This window comes from Sorex fumeus, unplaced genomic scaffold (genome assembly GCF_029834395.1).
Source record: "Sorex fumeus unplaced genomic scaffold, SorFum_2.1 ptg000036l, whole genome shotgun sequence".
In the NCBI taxonomy this organism is placed as follows: domain Eukaryota; kingdom Metazoa; phylum Chordata; class Mammalia; order Eulipotyphla; family Soricidae; genus Sorex; species Sorex fumeus.
In genome coordinates, this window is record NW_026606093.1 from 1,000,585 (window position 1) to 1,013,131 (window position 12,547).

Genomic DNA, 12,547 nt, shown 5'->3' on the forward strand with positions numbered 1-12,547 from the left:
AGCGCGCTAGGACACGGGCCCTTCTTCCCAGACTTCTCGGGAATCCTGCCCCGCCCCGCCGGCCGCTGGGCCCCTGCGGGCCCGGGCACTTCCCTGCCGAGCCTCTGGGCGCCCGGTCCTCGGACACTCGCCTCCAGCCTCCTCGCCTCTCCGCCTGCCCCGCGCCCACCCATCTTCCTCCCACCCGAACTGCCCAGTCGTGCCAGGCGTCCGGGGCCCCCGACCCACCTTCATGCTCTCTTCAAGTTCACGCGTCCTGCAGGGTCTAGCAGAAGGCGGGGCAGGGGGCCCAGCGGGGACCCCCCCCCCCACCCCGAGAGGGGTACCCTGGCGCTGTGCGCGCCCGAGTGGGCGCAAGGGCTGGGAGTGCGGCGGGAGGGGGAAGCCCCCCCACCCAGCACCCGTGACCCCCAGCCTCCGCCTCCGTGCCAGGCGAGAAAGCCAGCTGGCACCGGGCGCTGGAGCGGAGCCGCAGCTGGCACCGGTCCGGCGCGAGCGGTCACACCCCCTCGCCCTCCCCCGGGCGGCACAGGGCCGGGCGGGGCGGGACCCGGGGGTCGGGCTGGGCTGGCGGGGGTCCCCGGATCGGGCTGAGCAGGGGTCCCGGGGTCGGGCTGGATGGGGGCGAGGGTCCCGGGGGTCGGTCTGGGCTGGCGGGGGTCCCGGGGTCGGGCTGGGCGGGGGCGGGGGTCCCGGGGGTCGGTCTGGGCTGGCGGGGTCCCGGGATCGGGCTGAGCGGGGGTCCAAGGGTCGGTCTGGGCTGGCGGGGGTCTCGGGGATCGGGCTGAGCTGGGGTCCCGGGGTCGGGCTGGGCGGGGGCGGGGGTCCCGGGGGTCGGTCTGGGCTGGCGGGGGTCCCGGGATCGGGCTGAGCGGTGGTCCAAGGGTCGGTCTGGGCTGGCGGGGGTCTCGGGGATCGGGCTGAGCGGGGGTCCCGGGGTCGGGCTGGGCGGGGGCGGGGGTCCCGGGGGTCGGTCTGGGCTGGCGGGGGTCCCGGGATCGGGCTGAGCGGTGGTCCAAGGGTCGGGCTGGGCGGGGCGGGGGTCCCGGGGGTCGGTCTGGGCTGGCGGGGGTCTCGGGGATCGGGCTGAGCGGGGGCCCCGGGGTCGGGCTGGGCGGGGGCGGGGGTCCCAGGGGTCGGTCTGGGCTGGGGTCTTGGGGGTCGGGCTGGGTGGGGGTCCCGGGGTCGGGCTGGGCTGGCGGGGGTCCCAGGATTGGGCTGAGCGGGGGTCCAGGGGTTGGGCTGGACGGGAGTCTCGGGTTCGGGCTGAGCGGGGGTGGGGGGGGGTCGGGCTGGGCGGAGGTCCAAGGGGTCGGGTTCGGCTGGCTGGGGCGGGGGTCCCGGGGGTCGGGCTGGGCTGGCGGGGGTCCCGGGATCGGGCTGGGCGGAGGTCCCGGGGGTCGTTTTCGGCTAGGCGGGTGCTGGGGTCTCGCGGGTCTGACTGGGCGGGGTCCGGGGTCGGGCTGGGCTTGCGGGGGTCCCGGGATCTGGCTGAGCGGGGTCCCTGGATCGGGCTGTCTGGGGTCCCGGGGGCGGGCTGGGCGGGAGCGGGGGTTCCGGGGGTTGGGCTGGGCTGACGGGGTCCCCGGATCTGGCTGGGCGGGGTCCCGGGGGCGGGATGGGCGGGGACGGGGGTCCCGGGGTCGGGCTGGACTGGCGGGGGTCCCGGGATCTGGCTGGTCTGGGGTCCCCGGGCGGGCTGGGGGAGGCGGGTCCCCTGGCAGCCACGTGGCCGAGGAGGAAGGCAAACACGGAAGCCTGCGGGGGGAGGCTGAGTCACCGCGGCCCCACCCGGGAGGGAAATCCGGGCGCGGGCCGCTTCCCGCCGGGGCTGGGGGTCGGGCTGCCAGGTGCCCGCCCCGCGCGGGCGCGTGGGGAAACTGAGGCGGCGCCCTACTCCGGGCCGGGTCAGGGTCCGACTGCACGGAGCCGGCCAAGGCCTCCCGCCTGTCCGACTGCTCCCGAGGGGGCGGAGGGACAGCGGCGGCGGGCAGCGACCCCCGGGGCCCGGGAATCGCTGGGGAATTAGACGAGGGTCTTGGGAAGAGGCGCACAGCCCGCAGCTCTCTGGGATTCCTGGGGGTCTTCCCCTTCCCCCCTTCCTTCAGGGGACGCACCGGTGGGGCTGGGGGACCACGCTGGGTGCCGGATGGAGCCCGACCGGCCCGCCGTGCTAGCGCGGTGCTTGCTGCCTTTGTGTTTGGCGGGGTCGCTCCGCGATGCTCGGGGGTGGGGGTGGGGGTGGGGGGGTTGAGGGGGTGTCCCTGTGGCGGTGCCTAGGCACCGTAGGGGGTGCCCGACCCCACTGCTAGGGGAGACACCTGCCCAGGACCCGGCCACTGTTTCATCTCCCGCCACTGTTGTCTTCTGAGGCAGGAGGAAAGAACTCATTATGATTAAATCTCAATTTTAACAGTTATCAAGAAAAAAAAAATCTTGCCAGGTCAGGGAGGAATTGGGCTGCTTTCTTTCAGGGAAATAACAAGCCAGCCTAACCCTGCCCCGGGAAATCTGAGCTCTGAACGCCTAGACCAACCCTCCGGTTCATCGCTCACGTGCACAGTTTTAAGAAAGGATGGTGAAGTTCTTAAAGCCCCTCCAAGGATTTGAGGACCCCAAGAATAAATCTGGCCCCACACAACCCACCCAGCTTCTGGGAGGCAAAGAACAGCTTGGATATAGGCACGGAGAGTCGAGGGGATGTGAGGGGCTGGGGGAGTGAGTGGGAGTCCCGGGGTGCTGGGCCCTAGGACCCAGTCTGGAAGCTCTCACGGGTGAGTTTCACGGGCAGCATCCACAGCCAAGATGCCCTCGGAGCCCCGTGCTAGTCCCCGGCTTCACAAGTATTTCATCTCTGCCGCTACCCTGTGAGCGGGACTAGTGATCCCACTTCACAGATGGAGAAACAGAAGCGCAGAAGTATTCCAGATCACTTGTCAAGATGACACAGTAGGGAACCACTTGCCTTGCAGGCCTCTAACTTGGGTTTCATCCCCAGCACCCCATTTCGTCCCCCTCAAACACCTCTAGGAGTGATTCCTGAGTGCTGAGTCAGCTGGTGTGATTAGCACTGTGGAACTGTCCTCCCGCTGTTCATCGATTTGCTCGAGCGGGCCCAGTATCGTCTCCATTTTGAGACTTGTTGTTACTGTGTTTGACATATTGAATATGTCACGGGGAGCTTGCCAGGCTCTGCCGTGCGGGCGAGATACTCTTGGTAGCTTGCCGGGCTCTCCGAGAGGGCGGAGGAATCGAACCCGGGTTGGCCGGGCCGGTTGTGTACAAGGCAAATGCCCTACCGCTGTGATATTGCTTGTGATTTAAAAAAAAAATGCAGCTAGTGATGGGGCTGAGTGGGCCTGAGACCGGGGCTGCCTGCCTTCACTAAAACCCCATGCCATAGAGAGTCGCACAGATGGTCACTCCAGCCTTCGCTGGACCGGGCATCTGAGAGGGGAGGTTGCGAGAAGAGAGGTGACATGTGTCTATGGGTCGAGGGCCGCGAGTACCCAGAGTCACTCAAAGCTGTGAAAATGTGACTTTCCCAAACTTTGCCCCTCGTTGTGTTCTCCTCAAAGCTCTTCTTTCTCGCCTTCCTTTCTTCTTCGTAGTGCCTCCTCATTCCCCCCTCTCCTGGGAGACCAAGACGACTTGGGGCGATCACTGTTCACTGGTTGCCAGGGGAGACATCAATGGGACCTTCCGCTTGTCTGCTCTCAGTGCTGGCAGAGCCACTTGTCTCCTGCCAAGGCAGACAACGGAGTGATCTCTTCCTTCTCAGATTTATCGGGGGAAATGCCAGGAAAATGGCCTGTCAGTCAGTGTATGATCCAACGCGATCCAGGCTGAGGCTCAGAACGGGGCAGGGAGCTAGGGCCGTGTGCCTGAAGAAGACTCCCAAGCCAGACGGTGAGTCATCTCGGGGACACCCATGCCAGCCAGACACAGCCTCCGCCCGCCCCGGCCTGGCAGGTGTGTCGGGATGGACACAGAGCAGCCAGCAGTAGCAGAGCCGGCTCTTGGTACTTCACAAAGATCCATGGGTTTCCTCATCACAGTTCTGTGAAGCTGGCATTGCTCTCCCGCGTCCCAGCACAGGAGCTGAGTCACAAATAGGTTAAGCGACATGACAGGGATTAAGTGATTCTGCCGAAGAGGTCAGGCGTCTGTTCTCAAGTGTGCGGACATCCCCCGCCTTATGAGGGAAGCCCAGGCCCAGTCACTTCCCTCACTCCCATGGCACGGGTCCTGAGACAGAGGCTCCCGGAGGCCTTCATCATTGGGCGCATGGGGACCCAGACCTTCCTAGGTGCCTGGGTGCACTTTAAGTGGTATATCTCCTACCCAGGCCTCTTTGCTCTACACCTGCAGCACAGCTTCTTAGCTCTGTCCCCAGCGGAAAGGCCCTGTCCCCAGTCTGCCCCTGTCCTCACTCAGTAACCTGCTCCAGGTGCTCCACACCCCCCCCTTGGCAAAAACAAGAGCCCTGGGTGTCTCCTCCCAGACCCAGCCAGCCTCCAAATCTGGCTGATATAGCCAAGGGGTGAGCCCTCGACTCTCCCTGGGGCATCTGCTTCAGCCCTAGTGTGGTCTCTTGGGTCACTGACTGAGCACAAGGTGTTGTTTGTCATTTGAGAGATATCTTGAATCTTCAGAACCATTCCTGTTTGCAAATGAAGAAACCGAGGCACAGAGAAGGAAGGTCATGAATCCGATATGCCCAGGCAGCTTCACTACAATAGCCACTCTTTTTTTTTAACACTTTTTCTTTTTTTGCTTTTTGGGTCACACCCGGCGATGCACAGGGGTTCCTCCTGGCTCTGCACTCAGGAGTTACTCCTGGCGGTGCTCAGGGGACCATATGGGACGCTGGGAATCGAACCCGGGTTGGCCGCGTGCAAGGCAGACGCCCTCCCTGCTGTGCTATTGCTCCAGCACTCCCTCTTTTTTAATGCAGGGCCGGGGGGCACACCCAGTGATGTTCAGAGGTTATTCCTGGCTGACTCTGCACTCAGGAATTACTCCTGGCAGTGCTCTGGAGGCCATATGGGATGTGGGGATCAGACCCAGTCAGCCGTGTGCAAGGCAAATGCCTCACCTGCTGTACTGTTGCTGTGGCCCCATCAGCCACGCTTTTCTATTTATTTATTTTGCTTTTGGGGTCACACCCGGCGATGCACAGGGGTTCCTCCTGGCTCTGCACTCAGGAATCACCCCTGGCGGTGCTCAGGGGACTCTATGGGATGCTGGGAATCAATCCAGGTCGGCCGCGTGCAAGGCCAACGCCCTCCCCGCTGTGCTGTCGCTCCAGCCCCTCAGCCTCGCTTTTAACCACCGACACGCACTGCCTCTCTGCTCGCTCCTCTCCACTTTGCCTTCTCCCTCCTACGCAACGCTGCAAGGGTCTAACTCGTTAGCCACATGGATTGTGCAGTGCTGGGACTCTGCTGAAAGCTAGATATCAGGATGTGAGCAGATCCGCGGTCTCCGCAGCACTCGACTAGTGACATTTTTTCCTGTCTCCCACTATACTAATCCAGTTGGGTCTGCCTGCCTCCTCCTGGCAGCAAGGAGGCACTTAATGATTGTGGGTACAAAGGAAGCGAACAGAAACAGTGAGAAGTCAGCCCAGCCTGCTTTTCAGTCCATTTCTGGCTGTGTCCTTCCGACTTCCTCCCTTTTTAGCTGCCTCCTGTCTTTTTCTATTTTCTCCTTTCCTGTGCTGCGAATTTCGCTCAGAAGGCTTTTTTTTCTCTTTTTGGGTCACACATGGTGGATGCTCCTGGCTCTGCACTCAGGAATGACTCCTGGTGGTGCTTGGGGGACCCTATGGGATGCTGGGGATCGAACCCGGGTCGGCCGCATGCAAGGCAAACGCCCTCCCTGCTGTGCTATCGCTCCAGCCCTTCAGAAGACTTTTACAGTTTGAGGTTGGTGGGATGGAAAGTGGGAGGTTGCAGGAAGCACCGAGAGGCCTCCAGTGGGCAGTAGAATGAGGACAGCGAGCTCGGCCGCTGTGTCCCTTGCTGCTGTGGCCATGCACACGCAGCCCCACGCCCTGGCATCCCTGGGACTCGGTCCTGGCAGGGAGCAGAGCCCAGGAGCCCTTGTCGGGCTGCGTCTCCTAGTCTGGAGGGTTTGCGATCCTCTGACTCTTGCCCGGGCTCCTTCGTCAAGGCCGGTTCCAGCTCAGTTCCCCTCCTCTGCCCCTGCCCATTCCTGAGGTGGGGGCAGAGGGTGGGAGCTGGACCGTGGACGGGCCCCGAGCCAACCCTTCCTTGGACTGGCAGGTCAGAGCCAGTCGTGAAGGAGCCACCTGTGTTGCGGTGGAGGGGGCCGGGGCACCTCTGCCTTCTTCCCATGAGGGAGGTGGGCCAGGCTGGGGGTGGGGACAGAGCTGCGGACTTGCAGGGGCCCCACCTGTTCCTGGAAGCACCGTCTCGCAGGGGATGGACAGGGAAGTGACCAGCACAGGTCAGAGTGGTGAGGCAGCAGCTGGGAGGTGGGGAAGGAGGGGCCCAGGAAGCAAGGAGAAGCCTCATAAGGTGCATAAATTAGCAGCTGCTTTCTCGATGAGGCAGTGTGAGTGTGTGTGTGTGTGTGTGTGTGAGAGAGAGAGAGAGAGAGAGAGAGAGAGAGAGGGAGAGAGAGAGAGGGAGAGAGAGAGAGAGAGGGAGAGAGAGAGAGAGGCGCTGCGCGTGACCTTGAGCGAGCTGCTTCTGGAAGGGCTACTTTTCCCTCCTTCTTCCTCCTGTGCCCCACCCGGGACCTTCAGGCTGGGCCGCCTCTTCCCGCTCCCCCTCCCCTGCCTCAGCAGACCCCTGTTCCTGAGGAGCCTGGTTCCGGCTGCATCCAGCACCCAGGCAGGGAAGGCGGCGAGGATGTGGGCCGGCCCACCAGGGCCTCAGACAGATCACCCCCCCCAGCCCTGCCCCCAAGTCCCACTCGGGAAGTACCGGGGCCAGAGAGGAAGCTGGACAGTGCAAGGACTTCCCGCCAGGCACCGAGTGCCCGGAGAGGATGTGGAAAAGCCCAGGGAAGTCCACAGAGGGGTCCCGAGGGGAACTGCAGAGAAGGGGTCTAGCGAGGGCAGTTCTGGAAGAAAGCAGGGGCTCTCCCCTCGCTCCTGGACACAGGCAGTCATGAGGGCGCCCAACCCCCACTCCGCTCCACACACACACCTCATGAGGGCGCCCAACCCCCACTCCGCTCCACACACACACCTCATGAGGGCGCCCAACCCCCACTCCGCTCCACACACACACCTCATGAGGGCGCCCAACACCCACTCCGCTCCACACACACACCCCACACTCAGTCCTTTGGTTGGGGCCCAGACCTCAGCGCCCCTCCTCCTCCCAGAGTCGAGGCTAATGCCTCGCTCTGTGAGGGCCCCCAACTGCCCCTGAACCCCAGCTCTGGCCTTTGGCAGTCTCTCCCCTGTGGCCCCGGGCCCAGCCTGCTTCAGAGCCCCCTCCCAGGGCCCTGCCACAGGCTTGAGACATAGCCCTGCTCTGACTGGGCAGTGATTTGGCCCTCCAGAAAGCGTGAGTGCCAGCACCAAGGCCCAGCCCCCTGCGCTCCAGGCCTGTGCAGTCGGAGGCTGAGAGCAGGAACCCGCTCAGCACAGGCCCAGAGCCCAGTAGATGAGTTCCCTCTCCCCAGCCTCGGGTCCTTCCCCATTGTCTTCCCGCAGCCTTTCACCCGCTCTTGCCTCATCCCCAGCCTCTGTCCTACCTTAGCTCAGCTCAGCCCACCTGCCTCCTCCAAGAAACACGGTCAACTGTGGCAGGTCTGGCCCCTGTAGGGGACCCTCGTGTCTCCTCGGTTTGATGAAGCCCAGGTGGCTGCTTTAATTCTTTTCTTTCCTTTTTTTCCTTTTTGGGTCACACCCAGCGATGCACAGGGGTGACTCCTGGCTCTGCACTCAGGAGTTACTCCCGGCAGTGCTCGGGGGACCCTATGGGATGCTGGGGATGAAACCACGGTCGGCCGCGTGCGAGGCAAACACCCTCCCCGCTGTGCAGCGCTCCAGCCCCCTGGCCGCTTCCATTTCTAGTCCCTTTAGTTGTCAGGCGGAGGGGACCTACGCCACTCACTAAGTGCCACCTGCACAGATTCCCCCTTCGCGCAAGCCAACCGCCAAGCACAGATCTGCGAGATAATCGTCCGCCCGACCCTGTACTGAGTCCTCTTTGCCCTCCCCAACACCCCCCCCCCCCCGCTCCAGGCTGTCTTCTCTCACACCTGCAACACCAGGCTCAAGCCCGCAGAGAGGTTAACTGCAGACTGACCTGTGTGTGCGTGTGCGTGCGTGTGTGTGTGTGTGTGTGTGTGTGTGTGAGAGTGTGTGTGTCTTTCCTAACCCCCACTGTCGCAAGGAAAGGAGAACGGGAGTTCAGTACCTGCGACCGGAGTTCCGCTCAGGCGATGGAGGCTCAGATGCTGCTTCCCCAGTGCCTCTGCCTGTGGCCTCACCTTGAGTGGGTTTGTCTTGTGGCCGCTTCCCCGCCGCGGGCTCTTCTGCTCCGGTGCTCTTCGCACCTCGACTCACAGGTCTGTGGCTTCCGCTGTTTCCTTTCGCAAGCTCCTCAGGGTGTCTGCTCAGAGAGAAGACAGACTAAGCGGCGTTGTCCCAGCCCTAAGAAGTGGGACAGTCCCATCCCCGGGGACAGAGGCCATCCCGACGGGGGGCCACGGGGACCCCAGGACCTGATTCCACTTGGGGTGGTGGCAGGCTCCCACTGGGGTCAGCCCCTCCCAGCGTGAGCCACCCACTCCGTCTCGCTAGGACAGTCTTTTGCGAGCTGCGGTCTGTGAGCGTGACCTAGGAGAGCAAGCCGCGGGCGTGCAGGAGCTGCAGAGGGCAGGAGATGGGAGGCAAGAGCAGCCCACAAGGTCTGGGGAACATTTAGACCCAGCCGGTCTACAAAGCTGGTCTCCAGGCACAAGTTGGGGAAGGCCGCCCCCTAGAGCCAGGATCCAAGAACTCTTTGTGGACCTTGCACCCGTTATTCACTGAACACATCCTCAACTATGCAGTTTCCCCCTTATGCACCTGGCATTACACCAGGTAGCACTTGTAGCACTGTCATCTCGTTAATCATCGATTTGCTCGAGCGGGCGCCAGTAGCATCTCCATTTGTCCCAGCCCTGAGATCTTAGCATCGTAAACTTTATGCCCTCTCTCCGTGGATGCGGCACGCCAGCTGGATGTCCTTGGGCATGATGGTGACGCGCTTGGCGTAGATGGTGCAAATGTTGGTATCCTCGAAGATCCCCACCAGAGAGGCCTCACACACCTCCTGCAGCGCCATGACTACTGACTTCTACCAGGTACCAGATACAAAAAATGAGGGCAAGCGTTGGGATGACCCAAGTGAAGGGTTTATTGGACGCAGGACCTTAAGTAAAAAATAAGGCTGGAGCGATAGCACAGCAGGTAAGGCATTTGCCTGGCAAGCATCCGACCCAGGTTCGATCCCCAGCATCCCATAGGGTCCCCCGAGCACTGCCAGGAGTAATTCCTGAGTGTAGAGCCAGGGGTAACCCTTTGTGCATCACCAGATGTGACCCAAAAAGCAAAAATAATAATAATAATAATAATAAAATAAGGCCGGGGGGTGGAGCAATAGCACAGCGGGGAGGGCGTTTGCCTTGCACACGGTCCACCCAGGTTCGATTCCCGGCATCCCTTATGGTCTCCGAGCACCGCCAGGGGTGATTCCTGAGTGCAAAGCCAGAAGTAACTCCTGCTCACCGGGTGTGACCCAAAAAGCAAAAAAAAAAAGGCCGGCCTCGGGCTAATTGAGGGGAGTTGGTTCATGAAGCTTCTGGTCTCCTAAAGTCCTTGGGAGGGCGGGGTGGGGGGTAAGGGAGGAAAGGCTGAACAGGAGCACACGGCAAGGCCACAGCCGTGTGCTGTGACGAGAGGTAGGCAGGAAACGGAAGAGAGTGGGAGATCGCCTTTGAGGCAGGAGGCAGGTCTGCTCCCCGGAGGAGGAAATATTGGAGCAGAGATTGGAATGACCACAGAGCACCCTCAGGGGCACTCAGTTTCCAGCCACAGAGACCCCCCCGTCAGGAATAAGCTTGGCACTTTGCAGAGAAGGGGAAAGAAGCCCGTGCGCGTGGGTGAGAACGAGTGGCGTCGCCAAGGCCACCAGCAGTTCACCCTGAGCTCCTCCCTCCTGCTTAAATCTGGAGGGATTTAAGCAGGGAGGATGGCACTCTGCCTAGTGCCTGTCGTTCCTCCGAAGGCCACACCAGCTGCTGGGGGAGGAGGGCTGGGCGGAACAGCAGAGGAAGGCGCACGTGCAGGGAGCGAGCCGTGCCGTGGAGCTGGGCACGGGCTGGGGGGGGAGCGAGGGAAAGGAGGGGCGTGGGGAGCAGCGAGGTCCGAGCCCTGCGAACGAGGACGCGTCCCAGAGGACATGGGCGGCGCGTGGGGGACGCCCTGGCAGAGCGAGTGAACTCCAGCAACTGGGAGTGCAGCTCCGTGGCAGCATCTTTGACTCGCGTCGTGGGAGGAGATGAACGAACGGACGTGCCTGCCTTGGGGGAGTGAGGAAGAAACGTCTGAGGAGAGAGGTTCCCGGGTGGGAGTGAGGAGTCTCTCTTAATTCGGGTGGGGTCCGATTAACCAGGAACTTCAGAGGAATTGATAGTTCAAACAGGCGATCCCTCTCTGTCCAGATGACCCGAAATGGAAGGCGGGAGGCGGCTCTGCTGGACTAAGGGTCCAGACGCTTTCCTCCAGGTGGTGCTGCCGTCTCCTCGGTCTGTGGCTCCTGAAATCATCGCCCACTGAGAGGAAGGAAAGGTGGTTTTAGAGGCCCGGATTTGAAATGGCTTTCATGGATTTCATCCCACCGCTCAGAACTCGATTCCGAGGCACACACGCGAACCTCGGACCTGAGCAACTGGCTGCAGAGATGGCCCTGGACTTTGCAATGGGCCGTTTCCGCTCGGCTGCTCCAGACGGGGGCAGGTGCTGTCCCTCCGCCCGCCCTCCAGGAGATCCGGAGGCTGTCATTTTCTAGACATCAGCGATAAGCTCCAGGGCCGAGTGGTGGTGGTGGTGCCAAACGCCAGGCCTCGTGGGACAGGGGAGGAGTGGACCCTTCTCCTGCCCCCTCCGTCCCGATGGGACTCTGAGATGATGCCACATCCAGCCACCGTCGACTTAAGCTCCCACACGGCCAGGATCCAGAGACACACAAAGGAATCTCGGACCTGAGCAACTTGCTGCAGCGATCTCTTCAGACCCTAATTACTAAAATTTTAGAGTTCCTAGAGCACATGACCACTCTCCCGGCCACGTGACATTATATTGCCTCCATAACGAGCAATACAAAACACATTGTCTAGCGTTGCCTTTTCGGCGGGTATGAGTGGTGGTGGGTCTGCTCTCGAAATAGCGAAGGTCACTAAAGCAGAGAAAGAGAGTATTGTGCAAATTGTCTGCCACACAGGCAGGGGGAGGTGTGGGGGAGGGGAGATACTGGGGATTTGGGTGGTGGGAAATGTGCACTGGTGAAGGAATGGGTGTTGGAGGACTGTATGATTGAAACTCAAACATGAAAGCTTTGTTAACTGTACTTCACGGTGAATCAATTAATAGATATATATATAATATATATGTAAACTCGATTCCATACCATTTGTTCTGCTGCAAAGAAACTGGGAAGTGTACAGAGTTGACATTTAGTAGATCCTGAGTCAGCAGAGACCATGATGGGGAGCACAGGAGGCTTGAGGCAGGAGGGCCTGGGCAGGTCACTGCTGAAGTTTCCAGGATACTTCCATAAGCCCCCCCATTCTCCTGGCCTTCCCCCAGATAGGCCCTTAACTCTCCTACCCTTCACCTCTGCAATGGCCTCGTGAATACTTTCTCCTCTAACCTTCTTCTCCCGTCATATCACACGTGGGTCTCCCCATCTAGCTGAGTTTCCCAACACACAGGTCTGTGGAAGGATGACAATTTCGACAACAGCAAGTGGAGTTTGTCAAATGACTGTGTTGAGTGATTTAACTGCCTTATCTCAATCTCAATTGTTGTAACAAGCCAACAAGCTGGGGGGGGGGGCTTCATCATTCTGCCCGTTGTAGAGATGAAGTGACCACAAACTCCCATGCTGTCTCCAACGGTAGCCACTGACCATGTGAGGCTCGGGACACCGAAATGGAAAACCATGGAAAAAAATCAGTTTCTCAGTCACATTAACCCCACACCAAACGCTTAACAACCACACGCGAGTGGCTGTCATTTTGGAGAGCACAGATGCAGAGTGTTTACTTCGTGGCTGAAGTTACCTTGGGTTAGGAAAGCCCGCTCAGGGTCACGTCGCAGGCGGGGCCTCGCAGCCAGCGGCCTGTGAGTGCAGAACCCTTATGTGACTCCTCCTGGCTTCTAGAAGGAAAGAAGTTTCCGCCTGCCCTTAATCATAACCTGTGCCCAAGTGCTCCCCTTCCGGAAAGAAGTTTCCGGAAGGAAAGGAGAATCGTGGCCTGTGCTCAAGTGCTCCCCTCCTCACACCGTGCCAGC